This window comes from Cricetulus griseus, chromosome 2, assembly GCF_003668045.3.
Source record: "Cricetulus griseus strain 17A/GY chromosome 2, alternate assembly CriGri-PICRH-1.0, whole genome shotgun sequence".
NCBI classification, from domain to species: domain Eukaryota; kingdom Metazoa; phylum Chordata; class Mammalia; order Rodentia; family Cricetidae; genus Cricetulus; species Cricetulus griseus.
Window position 1 is genome coordinate 446,478,635 of NC_048595.1, and position 25,345 is coordinate 446,503,979.

Here is a 25,345-nt window from a genome sequence, read left to right on the forward strand (position 1 = left end):
CCTCTCTCCAGGATAAGTAACATGCCACACTAATCACTGCTCTGAGGCCATTGATGCCCCTCCCCTTTATTGCTTCTTGATTACTCTTGAGTAGAGGCATTCACCATATGAAGAAAATGGAGTATTAATCATGCTTGTTTTTTCTGTAGTCTAGCACAGAAAATTGACAAAGAGGGCCATTCAACAATATTTTAATGTGAAAATATGCATGTACACTTACATGTTTTCTTGGGCAATTGATCATTTTGTTCTTTAATATTAGAAATACCGTATGTTTACCTAACTAGTTGAATTTATGATATTTTTTCTGGAATTAAGGGCAATGAATAATTAATTTAAAAACTCTATGTGACTTAAAGAGGGCCTCAACTGTAGCAGGTGACATTGTAAGCCCCAGGGATAAATCCCTACCCTAATTTAATGTAAAATGCCTTCTGGTTGTAAATAAATTATAAAAAAATAAATGTACAGCATAAGGACAAGAAAATTTTAGCTCACATGTAGACTACTGTTCTAGCAGAGTGTAAGGACTTAGGTATTTATCTCAAGCAATTAGATGCAATGCAAGATTAAAAACCATATGGGAGACAAATAAGAGAAGAAAGTGAGATGAAGAAATATTGTTGCTTAGCATTACCAAGATCAACAACACTGCTCTTTGTCTGGGTAGAGAGATTATTTTAACAAGTTTCTTAGAAACAAATAAGTAAATGAAGACAGAAATGTGAGCAAAGATTAAACAGAGTAGAATTCATCACAGGAAGATTTGGTGGACTTGGTGGAGCCCCGGTTGGGGGCCCTACCCTGCCTGGGGAGTGGTGGGTGGATGGGGTGGGGGGTAGGTTGGAGGTGGGGGAGAAGGAATGGGGGTAAGGGGAGAGAGAGAGGGAGAGGGGAAGTACATGTGAAACAAGCCTGTTCCCTAACTTGAATTAATAATAATAAAAAGAGAGAAAAAAAAAGAATTCATTAGACTCAGCCTTCATGATTAAGATCTTTAGGCCAGCACTGAGCATGCACACAAAAGTAAACTCTCCTCTCTCCCCGAAACCAGACACACATGAGAGATTTTTTTTAATTATTTTTATTTAAATTAGACACAAGCCTGCTTCACATGTCAATCCCAGCTCCTAAGAGATGTTATCTTATTCCTGTGATTAATCAGGGTTTTATAGGAATAAATATGACTACCTATTTACAGACCATTTAAACACATTTTGGTTTCTAATATGCATCTATACCAATATAATCTATACCAAGAGGTATTTAGATACTGAGATTCATCCTACTCTTCCCACAAAGAACTATTTAATATGATTTTCTGTGATAGTTATACTTTCTCTTAGAAACACAATTCCACATTATAAAATAAATAGATGGCATGTATTTGAAATTTTGATTTACCAAATAAGGTAAGTTAATTATTATTTCACAAGTCCTGATTTGCCTTTCATTTTAGTTACTCTATTTGAACACCATGAGTGTGTTTGGGCAAAGTTAACAGAGAAGGTAACAGGGTTTGGGCAAACACAACATTTGTTTCTTAAAAAAAAAAAAAATACTAGGACCTATTTGGGTTTTTTCTTCATGTATATTATAATTTAGCAATAGAAAGACCCATTAATATAATATTCTATAGATAAATTATAAAAATGATTTTTCTGTAAACCACTAGAAATATAAAAATGGGTGCTACAATACTTTTATCCATAGCTTAATCACCCATATGATCAAGAAAGCAAGAACTGTTTTGGGTTCCATTGGCTGGGTCATGAGTTGAGCAGAAGTGGACAGGGAAGTCATTTGTTATTTATTAAGGTACAAAGTTTAATTAATTCATTGTATAACTTTGGAAACAAATTAGTAGCAATTTTGACATCCACATTATAGAAAGGATAGGAGAAAGTAAGGTTGAAAAATCTGTTGCTTTAAAAGTTTTTAAAGCCTACTGTTATTCAAAAAGCCTTTACTATAATTATTAAATAAAGGGAGAAATCCATTAGCTTAACAAAAAGATGGGAAAAATCCAGATTACTTCACAAATACAATTCATCTTAAGTTTCAAAACAATGGAGGCAATTTTGTTAGATGAACTCTTTTTTTCTCTTAGGAGTTTTCTTTAATTGTTTCTGGTTTGATAGACAAATGTGGTCAAATAAAAAAAAAGAATCTTAACAGATGTTTATGAGAACTTCTCATAACTACAAAACAATAATAAATGCTTAAAAGTGAAACTGGATTTCATTATTTGCATTAGTAGCCAATTTACTCTAGTATTAAAAACATAGTTAGTAGTTTGCCAAGATATATTTATTTGCTTTGAAAATTTGATGTTCAAATTCTTTCAGAACATTGCTTGTGAATTCAGTTAAGCAGTAAGTTTATATTAAGTACTTTGCACAAAACTGAGTACTAGATAATGTTAGCTAAGAAGACCCTGAAACTTGGCAGATGGCTTTTCACAGATCACAGTCTAGTGTGAGAGAAATAAGTTAAGAGTAATTAACCATAAAGTAAGACATGATACTTAGATTGGGTGATACACAAATGCTAAGGACTTGTCTTTCTTTTACTCAAATCTCATCATTCAATGCTGTGTGTGTGTGTGTGTGTGTGTGTGTGTGTGTGTGTGTGTGTGTGTGTGTGTGTGTGTGTGTGAATTCTTTTCTTTTTATTTTTTGTTTTTTTCAAGACTAGGTTTCTCTGTGTAACAGTCCTGGCTGTCTTAGAACTCACTTTGTAGACCAGGCTGGCTTGAAACTCACAGAGAGGAGTAAAAGTTTAAACTCGTGTATGAACCTCTCAATAAAATTTTAATGAAATCCAATCAAATGGAAATAACAGTAGAGGGTAATTCTGCTAATAATATTGCAATTCTGGGTAGTTATGTTCTATTTCTTTTTGTTTCACTTCCTCAATAAAATACAGTTTTAATCAGCTTCTATGTTACAATAGGTTTAAATCAATCATAATGACTGTGCAACAACATACTCAACTTGAGTCACCGTTGTTTTCTGTGCTGGAGTGGACATCACCTTGGATATCTAGCAAACAGATATCTAATTATCATGGAAAGAATCACGTTTAGAATGCATATGCTTAGTAAGGCATTTGTCAGCTGTGAGTAGACCTGTAATGTGATTTTCATCAAAATATATTTGGAATATTAGTGAATCACAGCTTGCTTGGGGATGGGTAGGACAACTGGCAGCAACATATTCTAAGGCAATCCTGAGGGACGGGTCATATGTTGCAATTAGTTGCTATTTTTGAAGCAGAAGTAAGCTTCACAATAGCATTAACAAATGTAGCAGACGTACAAACACTCTCCCATCCTGCCCTGCTCCACACCAGCCAACTTACCGAGTTGTAAAGCAGAGGTATTTGCTTACTGTCTAAACTCATCAAAAAGCTTAGTGGACCAGCAAATGACAACAATAAACATTTAACCATCCATGAAACAAGAAATCAGAGTTTTCTACGCGTACGCATGCTTAAGTTAGGAGAGATGCCAGTCAATGACTTTAAAGAAAAAAGTGTATTTAAGGAAATAGCAAGATAGCTAATGGGAATCTTTCTCGAGGACTAGGGAAATGAGGCCAGTGACTGGCACAGGAAAGGTAGTTGTACCTCCAGAAGCTAATAATAGCTGGTAGCCTGTAGGACAATTAACCTAATGTGACATCTGACTATTTGAAGAAGTTGCCTCTGTTTCCTCGAGACTTCCATGGTGGGCTCCTTCTGAAAATATTGCCCATCAGTGAGTCACCTGGGTCCCACTGCTGTCCTCGGAAAGAGTCCCTAGGATCTCTTTGCTCCCCGGCTGAGGTCAGAGCTGTGCTGAGAGGACCAGAAAAGCTGAGAACACATGGCACTGGAGAGATGCCACACTTCCTGGCCAGAGAAGGGCTGGCTATCCTCGGCTTCTCTACATTCTTCCTTCTGCTCACACTTCAATTATTTACCGGAGGAGCAAACAAAATCTTGCGTTTTAGCCCTTGATTAAAGACAGGATAGTGTTTTGTTAGGAAAGCCAGCTGCAGGGATTCCTTGTGAAGGTGGCAGCCTCTGCCCTGAAAGGTTTGAATTGGCTAATCACCGAGGTCTTGCTCGAATGCTATCCAAGGAGCCCAAGCAGAACAAATTCATTCCTGATGAAGTCTTGCAGCCCACAACGTGGAATAATTTGAATCACAGACCTGTGAAATTTGATCAGGATGGAATTAAATGACTCTCGAAGTGATCTGGCAAGTCGGTTTTAACCAAGGAAAGGCAGTGCAGCTAGTGCAGGGACATTTTTCTCTGTGTTCTTCTCGGCACTCTGCTATCTGGGACAATTCTGAGGCCCACACTGCGAAATCAAGCTTCCCCGAAGTTAGACTAGAAGACATGTCCTAGCACTCACGCTCAATTTACAACCACATGTGACTGTATCATTTACAGATATGTCCACAACTTCCTAGGGCTCTCTTATGCTAGATCTGCATTGCTTAGGTCGAATTTGTGTGAAATACAATTTCTTCTACACTTTACCTCCCTAATTTTTTGAAGGTTATGAAGTACACAGAGGTGAAAAACCGGCAAGTCACATAAAACTATCATCAGCACAACTTTGAACTATAGCAGCCCCAACACAGAAGTTCTAAGTCCTGTCCTGATGACCTAAATTGAATCATTCATGTCTGTTCTTGTAGTTTATGGGTAAGATACTATTAGCTTGTAATTTGGAGGACAGGGGAGAGTAGAGGAAATTACATTAACACAAAGTAGAAACTTTTTTTTTATTTTGGTTTTTGTTTGGCTTTGTTTTGGTTTGTTTGTTTTCTAGAGATAGGGTTTCTCTGTGCAGCTTTGTAGACCAGGTGCCCTAGAACTCACAGAGATTCGACTGGCTCTGCCTCCTGAGTGCTGGGATTAAAGGTCTGTGACACCACCGCCCAGGGAAAGTAGAGACTTCTAAAGTGCTGCATTACTAGTTGTGAATTCTGCTGTTGAAAAGCAACTATACCACAATGGTGAAATAAATTTTCCATGTAAGAAAATGTTAGAAGTTGTTATTTGAATATTTTATCACTACAAATGGGATATCTGAAAAGAAATTCTAATGTCACATGCTACTGCAATGTTTCTTAGAAAGTAGTCATGATAAGTGGGGAAGTTTTGGGAGAATAATATAGGGAGCAAATAGATGAACTTTAGAAGAGACATATGTGTCAATGCATAAGAGATGATCGTGGCACCTGTTTCCAAAGAAAATATGTAGTGAGAGGAGAATTAAGATGGGAAATAAAACATATCATTTCATTTTAGAGAAATGAAGGAAATAAAAGCTGGACATCAAGGTGCATGACTTAAAACCAGAACTCAAGGGGCAAGGGCAAGCCAATCGCTATGAAATCCAGGCAAATATTATCTACATAGAGAGTCCCAAGCCAGCCTTGTAAAGAAAACCCATGTCTCAAGAACTAAGTTAAACTAAAATATTTGTTTTTAAAAAGAAAGAAAAACCCTCAGATCTATGTGTTATTTTCAAAGAAAATGATGGTCAAAGCGAGTGGCACTATGAGGAGGTATGGCCTTGTTAGAGTAGGTGTGGTCCTGTTGGAGAAAGTATGTCACTGTGGAGGTAGGCTTTGGGGTGACCTATGTACTCAAGCCACGCCCAGTGAGGCAGACAATTTCCTGCTGTCTGTGAGTTAAGATGTACAAACTCTCAGCTCCTCTAGCACATCTGCCTGCATGCTACCTTGCTTCCCGCCATGATGATAATGGACCAAACCTCTAAAACTATAAGCCCACAATGAAATGTTTTCCTTTAGAGGAATTGCCATGGTCATGGTGTCTCTTCACAGCAATAGAAACCCTATCTAAGACAATGTAATATAGTAAAGATCATCTAAAAACTGCATTATTAAAATATTTGGTTTTTCAACAAACATAATATTGCATATTATTAGTTGATCTAAATGCCACCAGTACTTGGAAACAAGGAAATATGATCATTGAATGCTAGACTCAAGCCATGGATATGTTCTCTTAGCATGCATTTGCTTTCAGATCTAGTCATTTATATAATAAGACAGTAAAATCATTCATCTGCGTTCCCTGGGACCTTTAGAGGGACATTGTGATGAGAATCCAAAGGATGACAAAGCAGTGACATTGAATTTGGCTACAATCACATATGAAACAGTAATTTTAATATTTAAAACATGCAAGTTCAAATAGATGTCTTTTAAAACTGAGCTTATATTAAACTATTTTAAAATCTCCCAGACTGGAATAAGTTCTGCAACTTTCATCAGTTAATAATATATTCCAGTAATAAGCTCGAGATGTGGAAAATGTGTCAATTAATATGAAATACTTCTGAAAAATGTCAAAAAATATATATGCTAAACATATCAGCTCATTCCATGGCTTAGTTTAATTCACATTGTATCCTTTTTAATTTTGTTTTCCCTTGAAGAAGACATGGAAAAGGGAAAGAAATAAAAACCTTTTTCATCTCAATTCTATGATATGACTACTACTCCCATATGTTTAATTTTTTTAATATGTCTGATTATTCATATCATATATAATACATCATTATATATAATATTATGTATCATATATAGTCATTTATTGGAATATATTATCACCTAATGAAACTTCCCAAACTCATTCCAGTCTGGAAGATTTTCAGATAGTTTAGAATAAGCTCAGTTTAAAAAGACATGTATTTGAACTTGAAGAATGTTTTAAATATTTTGAACTCAAATAAGCTCCTACTTACCATCTTGCAACGTTTCTTTATGAGGACATAGCTTATATACACACAGCATAAAACAAGTTTTATGACATATGTGACTAAGAAGTGTTCAATAAGGTAAGTTATTTGACACTTTATTAGCTTTATAACATATGATATATTGCATATGTAAAATTTAGTATGTAAAAGAATATCTACAGATAATATTATGAATAGTATCACATATTTTTCATCTATCATAACAGTGAACATTAAAAATCACATTTTCAGTTTTAGATACAACCTGTATAAAAATCATCTTTAGACAACTAACAGATTCTTTTGATAACAAACTATATATATATATATACATATACATATTATATATATATATGTATTATATATGTATTATATAGGTACTTTATAAATTCCTGGCAAATTGACCCAAAATACATTGTCTCCAGGTCCGAGGTAAATGTCTAATTCTTCAGGCATGTGAACATGCTCCTCTTTGTTTCCCCAAAGGTCCTTTTCACCATCTCTGTCATCTGAAACTGTGACTTCAATATCCATGTAGTTACATCTTCTTAGTTTTTCTACTGACCTCTACCTTCTTTGTTCTCTTTCTCCACTCTACCTTACACTTCTGTGGCTTGCACGTAGGCAACTGCTAGGTTGCAATCTCTCTGACACTTTCATCTTCAGACCTTCCACAAACTCATACAATTCAAAATTTTTCTGTTAAATTGAAGGCATCACTCATCTATTTATTCCTTTTGTCTAAGTACTGGCAGGTGGTCTACCAGTGGCTACTCCAATCTCCAAAGAAAACTAACTGTTCCCCCTCAATCTTTAACATCAAATGTCCCTATGTCCTCATAAAAAAATTAGTTCTCTACCATAATCTTATATGATGTATTATCTTAGTCTCTAACTTCTTCATATAATTTGCAGCTGAATAATGTATTTTCTTAGATGAATTTGCTTTAAAAATTCCCATCCCTGAATGGCCTAAGTCACTTGACTGGAAAAGAATGAATATATTGATTTAGTACATTGACTGCAGTCCTATATTACTGTCACATAGCTACAGCCATTCACACTGTCATACAAAAATTATTGATTTCTTGTGCTCATGCTGACTCATTTAACTCAGTCTGCACAGTTTCCAAAGCAAAAACAAAAACAAAAACAAAAACAAAACAGACTTTAGTTTTTCTTCACCCACAATTGTCAGTGACTTAACCAACCAAAGCTCTTGTGTCTTCCCTTACATTGGCACACAGCTCTTTCTTTTCTCCATGTATTTTCTCTACTCAACTATCATGACTACAATTAGAGTATATCTTCATTTTCATTCTCTTTAAGTGAAATTCTGTTGTTTTTAAAATTCTAAGATATGATTGAATTTTGTTTTACAGTCTTCTGTGGCCAGCAATTGCCCTCGACTTGTAGTTTCTTAAGAAACAGCATAATGGTGAGCATATATGCTTGGTTATACACATTTTATAGGCAGTCAATTCAAAACAGGGAGGGAGGGAGGGAGGGAGGGAGGGAGAGGAGGGAGGGAGGGAAGGAGGGAGGAAGGGAGGGAGAAGGAAAATAAGAAGGGACTTGCCTCAAGTTTCTTTCTTAACTGGTAGTACCTCAGAATCAGATCAGTGTAGCTTAAAAGTACCTTTATCTATATCTGGACTCCCTTCAATGTCCAGTCTTGTCTTTTACCACACTATTACTCTCATGGCAATAATATTGTGCTGCATTCTTTCCCATTGGAATTACAAATTCCTTTAGCAAGAGACCACTGCTTCATTCACTCAATTCTGTGCTGTTGTCTGGCATCTAGGAATATGGTGCTGACATAATCAGGCTTAACATTAATTGCTTCCAGCACAAAACACACAAGATACTAGATGTCACTATTTATTAATAATCTGAGAGTATGTTCTATCTCTTTTTAATTCTAACACTATTAATAATGCTGTCCACATACAAAAATTCATTAATTCAGCTACAGGAATTTTGTAAAAGTAAACTTTCAATTGTTTGTATTATAATGCAGGTTCAGGAGATATCAACAAATCCTTCCAAAGAAAAATCCAGGTAAATACTCAGAGGTGCAGTCAGTTTTTAAAATTCTTTAACCTATCACATTAAATTTAAAATGGATGGCATGTTTAATGGTACACATCCTAGAAGTTCACAAACAGATTCAGATACAAATAGACAAATGTCAGTAATTGTGGGATAAGAGGCATGCTTTACTTGTGAATGAAAGAGAGGAAGTTCAATGGCTCAAATGTTTCCGAAAAACTACCTTTCTTAAGCTTGAAACAGGATTGTGAAAATGTAAGATGCCTTGTGCGTACTGGGAACACTCTTCCCCACCCCAATTGGTCAATCAATATCTATAACCAAGGAGGAGACCAGTAAGTATAGCTAGAGCACTTGCTACAGTTCAGATTTTGGGACTGCAAACCTTCCTGGGAAGTCTAGTATCTCTAATAGCTGAGTCATCCATGCTTCACAAGTTTTCATGACACAACAAAATGATCAGAGCAGACGAAGCAGAAGCAGTCGGAGCAGTGTAGACAGTGTTAGAGGAATGAGTGTTGCTATGCTCATCTGTCATTGCCAGACAGCTGCTTAGTGATCTGCCTATTGGAGCCGTGGCTATGTTGATTATGCCATTTACATATACATAGACTTAATGTCTCTAACTTTTGCTCATACCTTATTCTGTTGCTGTTGCTGGGAGGGAAGTAGCTCAAAAGATACCAGTAATGCTTGTGAGTATCAGGATAGAAGCAGAAAATGACTCTGTTGTCCCCTGGATCCTATCACATCAGTAATTTCTTCATATTACTATGCCAGATATATAGGAAAGACAGACTCAATCATGTCAAAAAAAAAAAAAAAGCCTTTACACATTTATAGCCAGCCTCTACCCCAAACACCTAAAGGAAGGACCTGGAAATGAGAGTTCCTTTGGAAACCAGGCATCCAAAAAGCTCTCCCGGTACTAGCCCTGTGCAGATTCCCAGTGACTGAGCCAGAATTGCTCTTTATTATCTGCTGCCTAGCAATTTCCACTGACACTGTAGTGCCTATAGCTCATCCCCTCCCTTAGCCATTCCTGATTCTAGGTATGGCCTCTATTAGCAACTTTATGATCGATGGAATATCTTATAGTGAGGACTTAGTGTGAACATGGTTTTCTTAGCTGGTGCCACTGGGACAGTCAAATGTCCTTTGCAGACCTACTCCACTTTCCCTTAAAATACTATGGGCTCCTCAGCAGTGAAGGTTCGTGCTCCTGGAAGATGCGGTAGGTATGTCCCAGAGAATCATATGCAAGTAAAGCTACATACACATGGGGTGTTGTCACCTTGCCACTGTTGAAAGCATGTATTCTTTTATCCTCTTAAAAATTGGGGGCAGTTTAAAAGTACGATTTGTGTATAATTTTCATGCAAACACAAATATTTTGTGTTCATCAACTGTCTATTATCTGGCTTAAAAGTACTGTTTGTAGAATATTCTAGGAAGGAATGAAAAAGTACAGGGCCAATGCTATTTCTAGTGAATTTTGAGTCATGAGTAAGAGTATGCCAGCACACAGAGATTTGAGTAGTGGCATGGAAAGAGGATAAATGTATGGATTGTGACTTGGCTGTGCCTAATAACTAAATATTAGGAATTTGGGAGTAAGTCTGCAAGCAAGAGAAAAAAAAAAAAACTAAGATGGGACTGACACTCAAGGCATGTTAGTAGGTCCTGAGTTTATGAGAAGATTAATTGGATTAAATACAAAGTTTAGATATAATAAACCATGTCTTTGAACCATCCTCTATTACAGTGGAGTTTTGGGTTCAACGGAGTACAAGACAGTTCTTGGGGTATATGGGTGAAAATTTAGGTTTATCATAATTACCATGATAAAATGACTGAAGAGAAATTCATAAAAAGGGATTTAGAACTATAATAAATGATATTTGATACTTTGCAGATCACTGAGCAAAGTGACTTGACGTCTTGGTCTGTGTAGCAAAGTAGATGAAGCCACCATTTGTTAAGGTAGTGAAGGGACCAGCTCCCTATTTCAGCAGCCATAACAGCCTAATATGTGCTTGCCTGACCTTGCCTTGGTCACTAGGAGGTCAGATGCCTATCTCGTGGCAAGGTAGTGCTATGCTTTACGGGTGTGCTTTACAGACAAGTGCACAGCAATGACATGCAGAGCATAGCAACCGCCCTGGGAGGGCCTATGGGCCATAACAACCAGTTGGCCAATCAACACAGGGTAAGTCCTCCAAGCCTGGAGACACACCAATCCCGAGCCTGTGTGTACCCCTAGACACTCTCCTTACATTGCCCTATAAGATCTCTATCCCGTGGCTTCTTGGCATCTTTCCCCAGCCATCCGCCATGGTGGGTGGATGAAAGGCCTGAGCTAACATGGGGTTAGCTCATTAAACAACTGCAATAAAGCCTCGTGCTGTTTGCATCAAGTTTTCACCTCTGCCTGGTGATTTGGGTCTCTGAAGTCCAGGGCAGAAATCCTCGGGACCTGAGCCTCCAGGGGTCTTTCAGTAGAAAGCATTGCATGAGAGACAAGAGAAGAAACGGGAAAGTACTAGAACTAGGTTTGTGATATTGTCACATGCACAATTTTGAAGAGAAGAGACAAATTTTAGCTAAGAATCACCCTTTAGCATAATGGCAAGAGACTGCGTGTGGAGAGTGTGGGGTGTGGGTGTGGGGAAGAGACACTTAGCTGGCTTTAGGCCTTGCACAGTGAGCTCTGCAGGTACACGCTGCTCACCAGATTCAAAGGACGTTCAATAAAGCTCAGTAAATGTCTCCAACCTAGAAGGTCTTCTGTTTCCAAAGATAGACTTCTATATATTAAAAAAGAAATGTTTTCCAATTCAATGCGGCGTGTCCCAGCCTGCATTTATTATCTGGCAGTTTTGTGACTAAGGAAGAATATTTCCACGCATTTATTTTGAACTGGGCTACAGGTATAGGGTTATATTTCTGTCACTAGGTTTCTCCGGGCATATTCAGTCATTGATAATACACAGGATTAAAACTAATCATCTTACGATGATTAACCCAACTCATTATTTGAAACTTAGTAAGAAATGATTGAACAAATAGGTACTTAAAAATTCTTTTTCAGTTTAGATAATTTAGTGAAGACAGAATAAGAAATATAAAAAGTAATTTAAAAATGTGAAAACTAGAGGAAAATTACACTGTATGAGATGGAAATACCAAAGTGGATAAGTCTGTTTCACTTGAAACAAAATATTCATCCTCTATGATGCTATTAATATTCCAGTGTTTTGATATCACTATTACAATAAATAATTGTGAGGAATTCAATGTCTCATCATATATTAAGTTTAATCTCAATTCCCATTACCTATATTTTAAATATTCTTAAGTGTTGGAAATAAATGATAGATTTTGGCATCTCAGGAAACATATCCACTATTGGTTGGCCCTTCTGGGAAAGTTACACCCTGAGCATGGGATTGAAACATCCTTACCTAATTATGTGATAAAAGCTTTCTGGGGACAGAATCACTCTTTCCCTAATGTATGACTCAGCAGTGTTCTCAGGTGCATGACTCAAAAGTGTGATCTCAGGTGGATGACTCAGCAGTGTGCTCTCAGGTGGATGACTCAGCAGTGTGCTCTCAGATGATGACTCAGCAGTGTGCTGTCAGATCATGACTCAGCAGAATGCTCTCAGGAGTATCACCCACTGAAACTACATTTTCCTCACTGAAATCACCCATTAAACGATAAAATCTCTGCTGCTCTGAGGTTTATTATGGTTGGAATGGTTGATGACATTTCGTTGCTCACTGTATTTTCTTACAGTGCAGCCTTTCAGCATGTTGTAGTCACACAAAGGGACTAGAGGGAGAGTATATGGACCTCAGCTGTGTTCTCAGCAATGATCAAAGGAGCTCTCTCTGTTAGAATCAGATCTTGAACTTTTGAATCCCACTGAACACTATACCACCTGGTTGCTAGCTACTGTAAGCGACACTTCCCAATTACCTTTCGACTTGCTAAATGCCTCCACAGTCGAGAACTAGCAGTAAGAAAAATATGGTGTATGAAAAAAAGTCTTTTTCACACTGTCCCTTATTATTATGTTATAAAAACCCAGACCTAAAATAGATTGAAGTAGATTTATCTTTTAATGAAAATTTCTGGGAGTTTGAAGTCAAATTTTCTTATCTTTTCTTCATGTCTCTGGTGCAGAGGTGACCTTGCTGTACCATCCTAGTGAGAACTACCATGGTTTTATGGACTGACTTATTTCACAAGCTACACTTAAAAGAGGCACTGAAACCAGCATGCCTCCTTTAAGGCTGCATTGTCTGACTTGTGCATGGCAGCTTTTCCAGAAGTCAGAGGGCAGAAAAGTTCAGGGGCATTGTGTAGAAAAAAAAAAAAAAGAGTATGTTCTCAAGACACTGTTAGGTGACTGTCCTGCCATGCTCACCAATCCATCTGAGGCACTTATTCGGGTCCTCAGCAGTTATTCTTACCACCAGGTAGTCTCTGAAACTACAGGTTGGACTGGTGTATGCCACTGACTTCTTTATTCTCACTGCCTAAATATAGCTAAGCAGTGGAACACACAGAAACATGAATTGTCATCATGCATGCCTTATAGAGACCTTTCTTTGTTGTCATAGTGAGATAATGGAATTGAGCTCTTAGAACCTGGAAATGACACAAGTAATTTCAAAATTTGATTTGATTCTCAGCATAGTTCCTTCCTTCCTTTCTTTCTTTCTTTCTTTCTTTCTGTTTAGCCTTACAAAAACCAGTGGGGAGATGATAATTGCATGTTTCATTTCTTTTGTTTTTGGTTCATCCTTGTATGTACTTCAAAATCCACGAGAGAGAAGAGAAATGGTGCTGGAATGAAAGAATGTGGTAGCAGGAAGAACAAGTAGGCAACAGGGAAAACAATTAAGAGAAGATTATTTTCAGCTAGCATTTTATAAATATATGTAAAAATGCAGAGAAAATACAGTAATGAGAATTTAATGTCAAAATGATTGTAATTTTATGCCTAAATAGACTCAACATGACCAAAAAAATGTTCATTTTAATTAAAAACAGATAGAAGCATTTAAATAGGTTTTTCCAAAATTTCATAAACCCTGGATTGCTTCCTAAGAATAGTATTTGATGAAGCATGACCACCAAAGCATCAGCGATTACACTTTGGAGCATGGCACTAAGGTCCTCTTGAGTTCTTTTCTCTCCACACTCATAGCAAATAATAAAATTCTGTAGTAATTTTATATTGCAAGTATGTTATACAATTCTTCCTATAACTGAATACACATGCAACTAGCTAAGCAAGTCAATTGTCAATATTTTAGGTAAGTACTTTTAAAGTTTATTCAAATGAAAGTCTCTCTCTCTCTCTCTTGCTCTCTCTCTCTCTCTCTCTCTCTCTCTCTCTCTCTCTCTCTCTGTGTGTGTGTGTGTGTGTGTGTGTGTGTGTGGTGTAAAACATTGAAGTAAACTATAAACTATGGTGGTTTGAATGGAAGTGTTCCCCACAGTCTCAGGCATTTGAACACTTGGTCCCTATGTGGTGGTGCTGTTTGAGGAGGTTTGGAAATTGAGACCTTGTTAAAAAAAGTTTGCCACTAGAAGACTTTGGGAGTTTAAAAACTCTTGCCATTTTAATTCACTCTCTCTGTTTTATGGTTGCAGTTTAAGATGTGAGCTCTCAGCTTGCTGTTCCAGCTACCATGATGGCCGCTTGCTACCTCACTGTCTCTACCATCCTGGACTCTGACCTCTGGAACCGTAAATCCAAATAAATTCACTCTTTTTAAGTTGCCTTGCTCATTCTGTTTTATCACAGCAGCAGAAAAGTGACTAATACAGAAACAGCTTTGCCATATAGACATGCTTATTCAGAACGTGCTTACTAATGCAGGAAATAGTGATAGATTTTCAGTGATTTACAAAAAAAAAATTAGCAGCCATCAAATTCTGCTGAAGCTACATAGTGCCACCAGTAGATGGACCTCAAAAATATTGTAATATTCACAGGCACATATAATGCATTTTGATCAATCCCACCTCATTCCCTCCCTTCCAATTACTCTCCTATCCTCTACCATATTTCCCTTCCAATGTCATGTGCTGTCTTTTCTTCTGAAATATCACCGAACTTGTTTATGTTTTTTAAAAATATATTTTTAATTGAAATAGAATTTTATCAGTTTCCACCCTCTCTTTCTTCTCTCCTGCCCTTCCTGGCATCTATGGCTCAGAGAATATTGCACAGGCGGGAAACAAAATCCTAAGAACTAGAACAACAGGAAGTATTCTGTGAAACAGCTTTTCCTAGAATTGGCTGCATACAGAAGCAGAACCACGCACGGCACTGTCAATGGACATGCTAGCTAAAGTGGAAAGTGGGCAGTTTTATGAGGTCCTACCCATCGACAGAGAACTAAAGGCAGACAGTGACTGCTGGGGGATTTTTATTGGTTTGCTTGTTTATATCCATTGAGTTCATTTAGTGTTTGTGATTTTTTTATGGCTATGGAACCATCAGCTGGAACAGGGGTAACCTTAGGCTTGCATCCTTGAAGAAACCTCACTCCTCCCAGGCAAAAGTTCCTTACTGAAGGTGATATGTCATTTGTCCCTTCTCCCATCCATGCTAGGGTTTTGGCTGGGTTTTAACCATAAGAATCCCTCCAATTTATGTGCATGTTGTGTAGACTTTTCATCTGCATATGTTGATTGCCATGTCAAATACAAACAATCGTCCAGCAGCTCCAATGCTCACAAGACCGTCACCATTAGTAACCCTTCACACAGGGAGAAGAGTCTTGTGAGGTATGTGACTCATGGATGTCCTGAGGCTCACTAAACCCAAGCATGTCACAAGGCTTTATGAGATCATCATAAGGCATCTCTGCTCCACTTTTACCTACCCAAAAAAGGTAAGTAAAGACGGACTGGGGATCAGGGCTTTGACACTAGTGTAGCTGTCTGGGAATTGTCTAGGGCATTCTAGGAAATGCAGTCCCTTCTCAGTCACACACATGATACTATAAACAGCCTCAATAAACCCATTCTTCACCATGCTGTACTTGAATAGGAACGTCTTTATGGTTTGTTGGGTGATAGCTCTTCCCAGGGTGAATAGAACTCTGTTTCCCCAGGAAAAGCCAGGAAATATTTTGCCTATTTGTGCTTGCTTCTGTTTTTGTTATTGCTGCTGTTGTTTTGACTTTTTAAAAAATTTTTGAGACTGAGTCTCACAATAGCCTAAGCTGGTTTCAAATTTGCTTTGTAGTAGAGGTAGGACTTGAACTCCTGATGCCCCATTTCCTTAAGATTATCAAATTTATGTAGCATATAATATTTTATAATCACTTGTTTTTATTTTTATAGTCATTCCTTAAGTACTCCTTTATTTCAAAATATCTTCAGTAATGTTAACACTGACATTTATAGTTAGAAATATGTAGACTATTTCAATAATTTTTAGTGTGCCGAAGATTGATTTTCTTAATTTTCTAAAGGAACTGTATTGATTTAAAAATGATTTTTGAATGTTTATTGATTTATGTGTATTCTGATTTATGTTATTTCCTTTCTTTTATTAACTTTGGGTTGAATTTATTTTCTTTCTAGGATTGTGAGACAGACAGTTATGGCATCATTGAAAATATCACTATGACCTTTCTTGGGGGGAATTGATTTTTCTGTATCATAGTTTGTTTTTAATGATTTTCTATCAATTCTTTGAGAATTTCATGCAATGGAATTTGATCACATTTATTCCCTGCCTTCTGATTCCTCTCAAATATTCTTCCCCTTCCTCCCCCACACAACTTTGTGTTCTGGCATGCTCCTACAGAAGAGCATGCATGCTCATGTGTTCTAAAGAGCATTCTGTACATACGGTATTTATTTAGTCTATAGTCAGATTTATTTCCTATATACTATCAACTCTGTTGTTCCCCTGAGAAGAAATCTTAGAAAATGATCTGTGTAGTATATGTGTAATACTAGGGAAAAAGAGAATAGAGATGAATCAATGCTATCTTGTCTTATTTGCAATGTAATGATGATCTAAAACTTTGCAAAACCAGAAAGCAAGTCGCCTATTGTTTTTTCTTGAAGTTTTTTCATGATAAGCAAAACCAACTTCGTCAGGGCACCATAAAAGTGTTAAGACTATTGGTCACAGAGGAAATATTTCATAATCCTTTATGAAAATAACTCATCAAATAACTCAACTATATCTTAAAATTAAATTATGATGTTATCACATGACAAGCTTCAGTTTTAACTGAAAATTTTTCAAATTTCTTAACTGAACATTCAATGTTGCTGTGAATTTCAATGCATAAAGTGAACAAATTCTACTCATAAATTGAGGGTTTACTGAGTTAAAATGTACGATATCTAACTACAATTTCAAACAATTTGTTAGTGGCAAAAATTAAGTGCTTGAATATTATAGTAATCCTGAGCCTTTATTTAATTACTTTCTCTCAGAAACTTTCTATTTTAATGTTTACTATGTGTGATAGACACTGAAATTCAATGGGTAGTTCAATGAATAAACCTGACCTTTCTCTATGAAGGGAGCTAGATATGAGTAAACTATTACTAACGTTGCTAGTATTAGTATTCAGGCATCTTTACTGGCCTATCCTTGGGGTTCTGACAGGATATCCACTCAGCTGAGCCACTAAAAGCACCACCTGTGTCTATTCACTATGTTCCCTTTTAAAAGGGCCTTGCCCACCTCGCATCCTTTCTCTCTGTGTCTCTTTGTCTGTCTGTCTGTCTGTCTGTCTGTCTCTCTCTCTCTCTCTCTCTCTCTCTCGCTCTCACTCTCTCTCTTCTCTGCCTGTCTCTCTGTCTCCCCCTCCCACTTTTCTCTCCCTGTTGCTCCTTTCTCTTCTGCTGCTCCTGTTCCCAAAGGCCAGTCTCCCTCCTCACCTCCATCCTTTTCTCATTCCTCTTTCCCCTAATAAAAAACCCATTCAAGGGAGCTCTGTCACATGGTGTCTTTTTGTCTTGTGCCACTTTTTAAATTACAACAGCTTGTACCATAATGAGTGTTGGGAGGGAGGAATACAATGAGATAGGAGTAATTTAACTTTAATATACTGTCATTGGCAAGTCTTACTGAGGTGAAAATACTTGACAAAAGTACATAAAGACATGAGTGGAGACCTTCGGGGGTGGTAATAAGGAGGACGGTAGAAGACCAAGTACTCTGCAGCAGAATCCTGACTAATGAGAATGTTTCAGAAGCCAGGGTGTTGAGGTGGGATAAAGGACAGTGTGTGGGTGGCTCCGAGTGCCATAGGTTGTGCTTGGCTTTGTTTAGGACTGACACTGTGTATGAGTGACTTGAGACATGACCCAATCCACGAATCTGTACATTTCATTTCACCTCATCAGAGAGATTTACTTTTCAGCATGAACAAAAACAAGGACAAATCCTGGCACATCAACTGGCTTCTTGAACAGTGAAGAGGGCTATAGAGCATCATACTATTTGTATTGTCAATACACATGCAGCAGATTAAAAAAAACAATGGGGCAAAAGCCCTGGAGTTGAGTTCTAAAGTTTTCTACAATGTCTACATGTGATTTTCATCATGAAAAGTGTCTCAAGAAGCTGGCATGTGCAGAAGGCTGGTCCACACAATGGAAGGCAGAGTGTGGGAGCCCTATGCTGTATCAGCAGGCCACTGTTATCTCAGAGACAGGTCTGCAGTTCATCAGCTGGAGTATTACTCTTTAGGAAAGCCTGCACACCAAGGGATTAGATACCCCTTGACAATAAGAACTTAGAACAAGGAAAATAGTCCTTCCTGTCCGCTAAGCTCCGGGATGGTGGGTTTCAGGACACTCCCCCATTGCTGCCAAAAGCAGAATTTGGCTTCAAAAGAAGTGCATGATAGTAATTTCAGATGCAATGATACGTTCTGAATCATTTGTAGGCTATTATGATCCCATGTGCATACAAATACATACATAAATACACACTAAAAATTGAAGTAGTTGAATTAAAATGCACTTTACAATATTGTGTTCCTTTCAACATTGCCTGAGTATCATGGCCAGAGCCTCATTACTTAGGACAATTATTTGTCATATTTAATAATTGAGTGTTTAAATGAATAAATCCATCATAGAGACTTTATTTCAATTATTTTACTACAGAGTAGCATTTTCAGCTTTGGTTATAAGTGAGAGAAAATAATATTTACTGATAAGAACTCTAGATATTTGACAATACATCTTAACAGTAGCTTCATTTCCTGTCTCTAGATGCAAGATTTCCTGGTTATATTTGCAGATAATTCCTGTTATCAATCTGTTTATATAACTTTGATTAATTTTTGGTTGTGGCAATTGATACTATTGAAAGGTAGACTGAATGAAATAATCAAGTCATTTGTCTTTGGAATAAGAATTGGGTAGAGACATTTATGGAAATACTACTTCATGACTAATAATCAAACATTTCACATTATTATTAAATATAAAACAAAATGGACAATATATAATACTAAACTTAAAACAGTAATTATTTGAGACCCTCTATCAATTTTAGTAAAACTTAAGAAAAAGTCAAAAACTCCTATTACTATGTCATTACCAGTGTTAAGCAGCTCTCTCATTTCAGAGATGTAAAAATTATAAAAAATATGTGAGCTTTGGAGTTGATGATGAAACAATAATCCATTCACCTAGTAGTATCAAGCATTTGCCATATTCTACATGGTTTTATTTATGGTATTTTAGTTATAAAGGTTGAACTTATGAACCACAATTTATATCTCAAAACTATTCAGAGTTATTAACCAGACAGACAAATAACTGATAACTATAGAGTTTGGACAACATGACGACAGAGGAAAAGCGCTTGATCCTGGAACTAAAACCCAGTTGACATTGTATGTTAGCTAGATAATGTGTTTTAGCTTAAAGAAATTAACCAGGGGCAATAGATAAATTAAGGCATGCTGAAGAACTTAAAACAGTGACCTATGGCCAGTACATAATGCTCAGGTGTAAAGTTCAGAGCATGTTACTGTGGAGCACTGAGAAAAATCAGAAGGACCCCTCTTCTTCCTTGAAACATCATAAACCTTGAAGAAGCCACACATTCCTTTCTCTCTAGGAGCAGGCCATGGATTCCCAATTCAAAGGGATCTTTACTACTCTAAGAGGGAAGAAGAGACTCCTTATCTTTCAAAATAATAAGATGAATAAAATAATCTGGAAAAAAACAGGCTTGATTAAGTTTCTCCTGGACTGTTCATAATCACTTGAGGCTTTTCTATGGCTGACCACTCCATCAGACATAAGCATGGCATTCATTTTTCTCTATTTCTCTGAGTCTTCATTTCTAAAGGCTACTATGTCATGTGACACGGATTTTCAACTACTTACGCATTTCCTCTTGTTAATCTGACTTTTGTTGCAAGGTTCTCGGCTGCGAACATACTTATGTGTAGCAGAAAAAAACTTTTTCCCTTATAACTTATAAAGTTCAAGCACCAAGAAACACAATTAAAGAGACCAAAAGAAGTTTCTGAAAATTGATGGGCACAGAGTATCATAAATTACATTTAGATCTATAATAGTTATCATTTAATACAGTCAGGGTTCTTGCCACCCTGTATTCATCTTCTTTTTTTTGCATTTTTTTATTAAATTATTAATATTTTCACATGTACTTTCCCTCTCCCTCTCCCTCCCCCCACCCCCATTCCTTCTCCCCCACCTCCAACCTACCCCCCACCCCATCCACCCGCCACTCCCCAGGCAGGGTAGGGCCCCCAACCAGGGCTCCACCAAGTCCACCAAATCTTCCTGTGCTGGGCCTAGGCCCCTCCCCATGTGTTCAGAGACAGAGCGAATCCCTTCAAGTGGGATGGGCTCTCGAAGTCCCTCCCACCCACCAGGGCAAAACGCCAGTCCACCTCCAGAGGCTCCCAGGAGTGCAGGGGCCTCCCCATTGGCATCCATGATCAGGGGGCTGGATTAGTCCTGTACTGTCCTCCCAAAGAGCATCTGGGGTCGATATGCTTTCCCTTTTTCAGGCCAACTGTTTCTGTGGGTTTCTCCAACCAGGTACAGACCCCTTCGTTCTTCATTCCTCCCTCTCTTCAACTGAGTTCCAGATTTCAGCTCAGTGTATTTCTGTGGATGTCTGTCTCTGCTCTCATCAGCCACTGGATGAGGACTCTAGAATAGCATAGAGAGTATTCATCAATCTCATTCTAGGGGAAGGGTTTCTAGGCCATCCTCTCCTCCACTGCCCAGACTGTCAGATCGTGTCATCCTTATAGGTCTCTGGAGATCTTCCTAGTTCCAGATCTCTTCTCGGACCTATAGTGGCTCCCTCTGATATGGTATCTCTCATCCTGCTCTCTCTCCTCTATTCTTCCCCCAACTCAATATATCTGCTCCTCTATTTCTTCTCCTCTACTCTTCATCTTGTGCTCTTATTGTGGCAGCACCCACTCCCCTACCCTCATGCTCTCGGTGTATTCATCTTCTTAAGGTAGCCGGTCTCCTTTGGAGCAAATAGATTTAAATGCTTGCAGTGAGAAAAATGCTCACCTAGAATTTCAGCCTATAATTAACAGAACTTTTTCTCTTGAGATGTGCAGGTGTGCGTATTGAAGACATTGTGACCCAGGCAGAGAGATGGGAATTGCGTCTGGAAAACTGGAAGCAGGGTGTTACCAGAGAAGCAGGCTTTAATTTGAGGATTCCAACGGAAAAATATTTAGAAAATGTTTATTCATGGTCTAGAATATCAAATAATAACTTTAAAACATAAGCATTCATAGGAATGCCCCCCAGAAGCATAATTATAAGAGAAATATTCAACAATATATAGTAAGTCATAATTCTGTTTTTATTCATTCTAAAATAAACATGGAAAATAAGCCATATATAATTGAAAAAATACAAATATACTGTAGATTATCAAGGAAAGTTAAGGGCTCTAAATTCTACCATGTTCTAATTAGGTGTTAATATTTCTACATTCTGTAGGTTCTGAGAAGCTAACTTCTTTATATTTTTATATCTAGTGCTTTCAGTGTACTATAACACTTTTCTCAACATTAATATTATATTTTATCAATATTGAGTCTTAGCTATGTGATAGTATTACAACTTTCTGCAGTTAACAGAGGAAGCAGTTTAAGTATTTCCCCCATAGATTCAGGCATTTGAATGCTTGGTCCCCGGTTGGTGCTCTGTGGAGGTTAAAGAACCTCTGGGAAGTAGGTCCTTGCAGGAGGAAGGACTCACTGGGTTTGAGATTTTATAGCCTTGCTGGGGTTTTCATTTCTTCTATCTGATTCTACCCTGTGGATGAGGATGCAGCCTCTCTGCTTTCTTCTCTGGCTGCTGATGCCATGTCACCTATGCCATTATGAACTATCTATCTGGAACTATGATCCAAAATGAATACTTCTATAAGTTACCTTTGTAAGGTTATTTTTAGCACAGGAACATAAGTGAGAAAACCAAATTCATGGCAGACCTGTGTCTATGTCTCTGTCATTTGCTTATGCATATCCTGGTTATATAATGTGAGGGTCCTCCACATATTACCCAAGAAACCTATGTAACCCTGAAAATGTGCTGCCATCAGCTCACATGAAAGTACTTCAGAAAATACAGAAACTCAATATTTGGGAAGAGATTTCCTTATGTATCAGATAATATTTTTCCCTTCCAGGACCTAAATTGATGAAGCAATCTCCTCTTTTTAGAAAGTTTTGCCTTTTTAGAAGAGGAGAGGGCAGGAGAACAAGAGAGATCAGGAAGACTGAGACAGGAGAGGAATAGAGGAGAGCAAGAAAGGAGATACCTTGATAAAGGGAGCCAGTATACGGTTAGAGAGAGGTCTGGCACTAGGAAAATGTTCAGGGATCCAGGGGAATGATCCCCAAATAAGAATCTAGGCAGTAGTGGAGAAGCTGCCGTTGATGCCCTTTCCTTATAATGAGATTGGTAATTAACTTGGTTGACATCCTAGAGCCTTCATCCAGTAGCTGATCAAAGTAGAAGCAGGTACCCACAGCTAAACACTGAACATACTCCTGGTATCCAGTAGTAGAGAGGGAGGAGGGATGAGCAAAGGAGCCAAGACTTTGCTGGAGAAACCCACAAAATCAGTTGACCTGACCTACCGACAGCACAAAGACCCTAGTCATAAAGCTGGGGAGTCAGCACTGGACCGAGCCAAGCCCTCTGAATGTGGGTGCCAGCTAGGAGGCCAAGACAGTCTATGGGACCTCTAACAGAGGAGCCAGTCTTTATCCCTAGAGCACAAATGGACTTTGGGAGCCCATTCCATGTGGAGGGATACTATTGAAGCCCAGATACATGAAAGAGGGCTTATTCTCTCCCCCAAATCATGTGACAGACTTTGATGATTTCTCTCCCCCATAGAAGGACTCACCCTTCCTGGGGAGCAGAAAGGAGATGGAATAGGGGGTCACGCCTTTAATCCCAGCACTCGGAAGACAGAGACAGGCACATCTGTGTGACTTCGAGACCAGCCTGGTCTCTAGAGCGAGTGCCAGGATAGGCTCCAGGATAGGCTCCAAAGTTACACAGAAAAACCCTGTGTCGGGGGGGGGGGGAAACGAAAGAAAAAGAAAACTAGTTGATAAATTCTTAGAAGTATACAGACTTCTACAGACTTGTAAACAAAGTCTGTAGAATAAATTCATACCCAGAAAAATATCTAGCTTTCTGATACTCTAGAAAAAGCAAAATTTAGAATTATTAATACAGAAAAAAAACTAGCTTGAATTATATCATTAAGGTAGGAAAATAGAATTTTTTTCTTTCAACTAGGATTTATACTTCATTTTTAAAGATATTCATAAATAAGATCTTAACATTAAAATGAAGATTTATTAAAACAGCACAGCAATGAAAGGCCTTGGCCTAAAGGGACAACCTTTATACATGTTTCTATATGCATGTGTCTGACAAATATCAGGTGAATGAGCCTCCAACAACCCTGTTACTCTTCTAGGACTAAGAGTCAAGGATCTTTTTGAGCAGAATGGCCTATCGCCAAGCATAAAGACTAACTAACATAGAAGTCAGAACTGAGCTGCTCTGGTGGTAGTGATCGTTCCTGGAAAACATCTGCTCCCAGCTGAGTGTGTTTACATCTTGGCAACACTGGCAGATGTGCTTAGATTCAACCCATCTGTGTGGTGTTGGGAGCCTGGGGCTGAGGAAGCAGTGCTGGACAGAGAGTGTGAGAGTACTCCAAAATAGTAAGTTGTAGAAAATGCAAATTAGCACCTCACATAAACCTAATTCTTCCTGCAGTACTGATGCCTTAAGCTGTATGATTTGTATACAAAAGCTAGCATGTGCAATAGTTGAGCAGCATTTTCAAAAGTGGAACTCCTCATAAATCGAGTTAAGCCATGGTTAGTTATTATTTCATTGAAAATGGTTTCTTTTCTCATACAATGTATCCCAATTATAGTTTTCTGTCCCTCTACCCCTCCCAGTCCCTCATTACCTCTCCTCCCCTCCAGATCCATTCCCTGCTTGTCTCCCATTAGAAAACAGCAAGCTTCTAAGACATAACAACTAAACATGATGAAACAAAATAAAGTTAAGCAAAAACTATCACATGAACTTTGGAGATGACATTCCAATGGGAGGAAAAGAGTCCCAAGAGAAGGCACAAGAGTCAGAGATTCACTTATTCTCATAGTTGGGAGTCCCATTATAATGCTAAGCTAAACGCTAAACTATAGACTCAGAAGAGCTGGTGTAGACCCATGTAGGACCCATGGTTGCTGCTTCAGCCTCTGAGAGCTCATATGCACCTTGCTTAGTTGATTCAGAGGTCCTTGTTCCCCTGGTATGCTCTATCCTCTCTGGCTCTTCCAATCTTTCTGCCTCCTCTTCCCTGGAATTCCCTGAGCTCTGGGGGGAAGGAATTTGATCGAGACCTCTCATTTAGACTATCTTTCTGCAAATGGCTGGCTGTGGTCTCTGCATCTGTTCCTATCTGCTGCCAAAGGAAGCTTCTCTGATGATGACTGGATAAGGCACTGATCTGTGAGTATAGACAAATATTACTAGGAGTCATTTTATTGATTTTTTAAAAACCAGTAGTGCTTGGTTTACCTTAGATCTCTGGGCTGTCTAGACTCTGGTTCTTGGCTACACAAGCATCATTGATCTTGAATTCCCTCTCATGCAATGGGTCTCAAATTAAATCAGATATTGATAGGCTGCTCCCACAAATTCTGTGCCACCATTGTCCTAGCATATTTTTCAGGCAGGACAGATTCTAGGTCAAAGGCTTCCTGTCTGGGCTGGTGCCCACATATCTCTTTCAGTAGCCTGCAGAGTGCAAGATTAATTTTTGTTGCATTTTGTTTTTGTTTTTGTTTGTTTGTTTGTTGAATGAGAATAATTACTTTTACAAAAGTAATTTGGATAGTAACTGGAAACATTATTAAGAAAATGTTTGGTCTTTGAGAAAATAAA

The 25,345-nt window shown here is 38.0% G+C and overlaps 1 long non-coding RNA gene across 1 annotated transcript in view; it reads left to right on the top strand.

The window, feature by feature from the left end:
- LOC107978727 overlaps positions 1-14,616 on the top strand; it is a 79,901-nt gene extending 65,285 nt beyond the window's left edge. Inside the window, exons 5-7 of the long non-coding RNA XR_004768759.1 lie at positions 8,155-8,210; positions 8,796-8,836; positions 14,498-14,616. This is a non-coding gene — a long non-coding RNA (uncharacterized LOC107978727). The remainder of the gene's footprint in view (positions 1-8,154; positions 8,211-8,795; positions 8,837-14,497) is intronic.
- Positions 14,617-25,345: the final 10,729 nt, after the last annotated feature.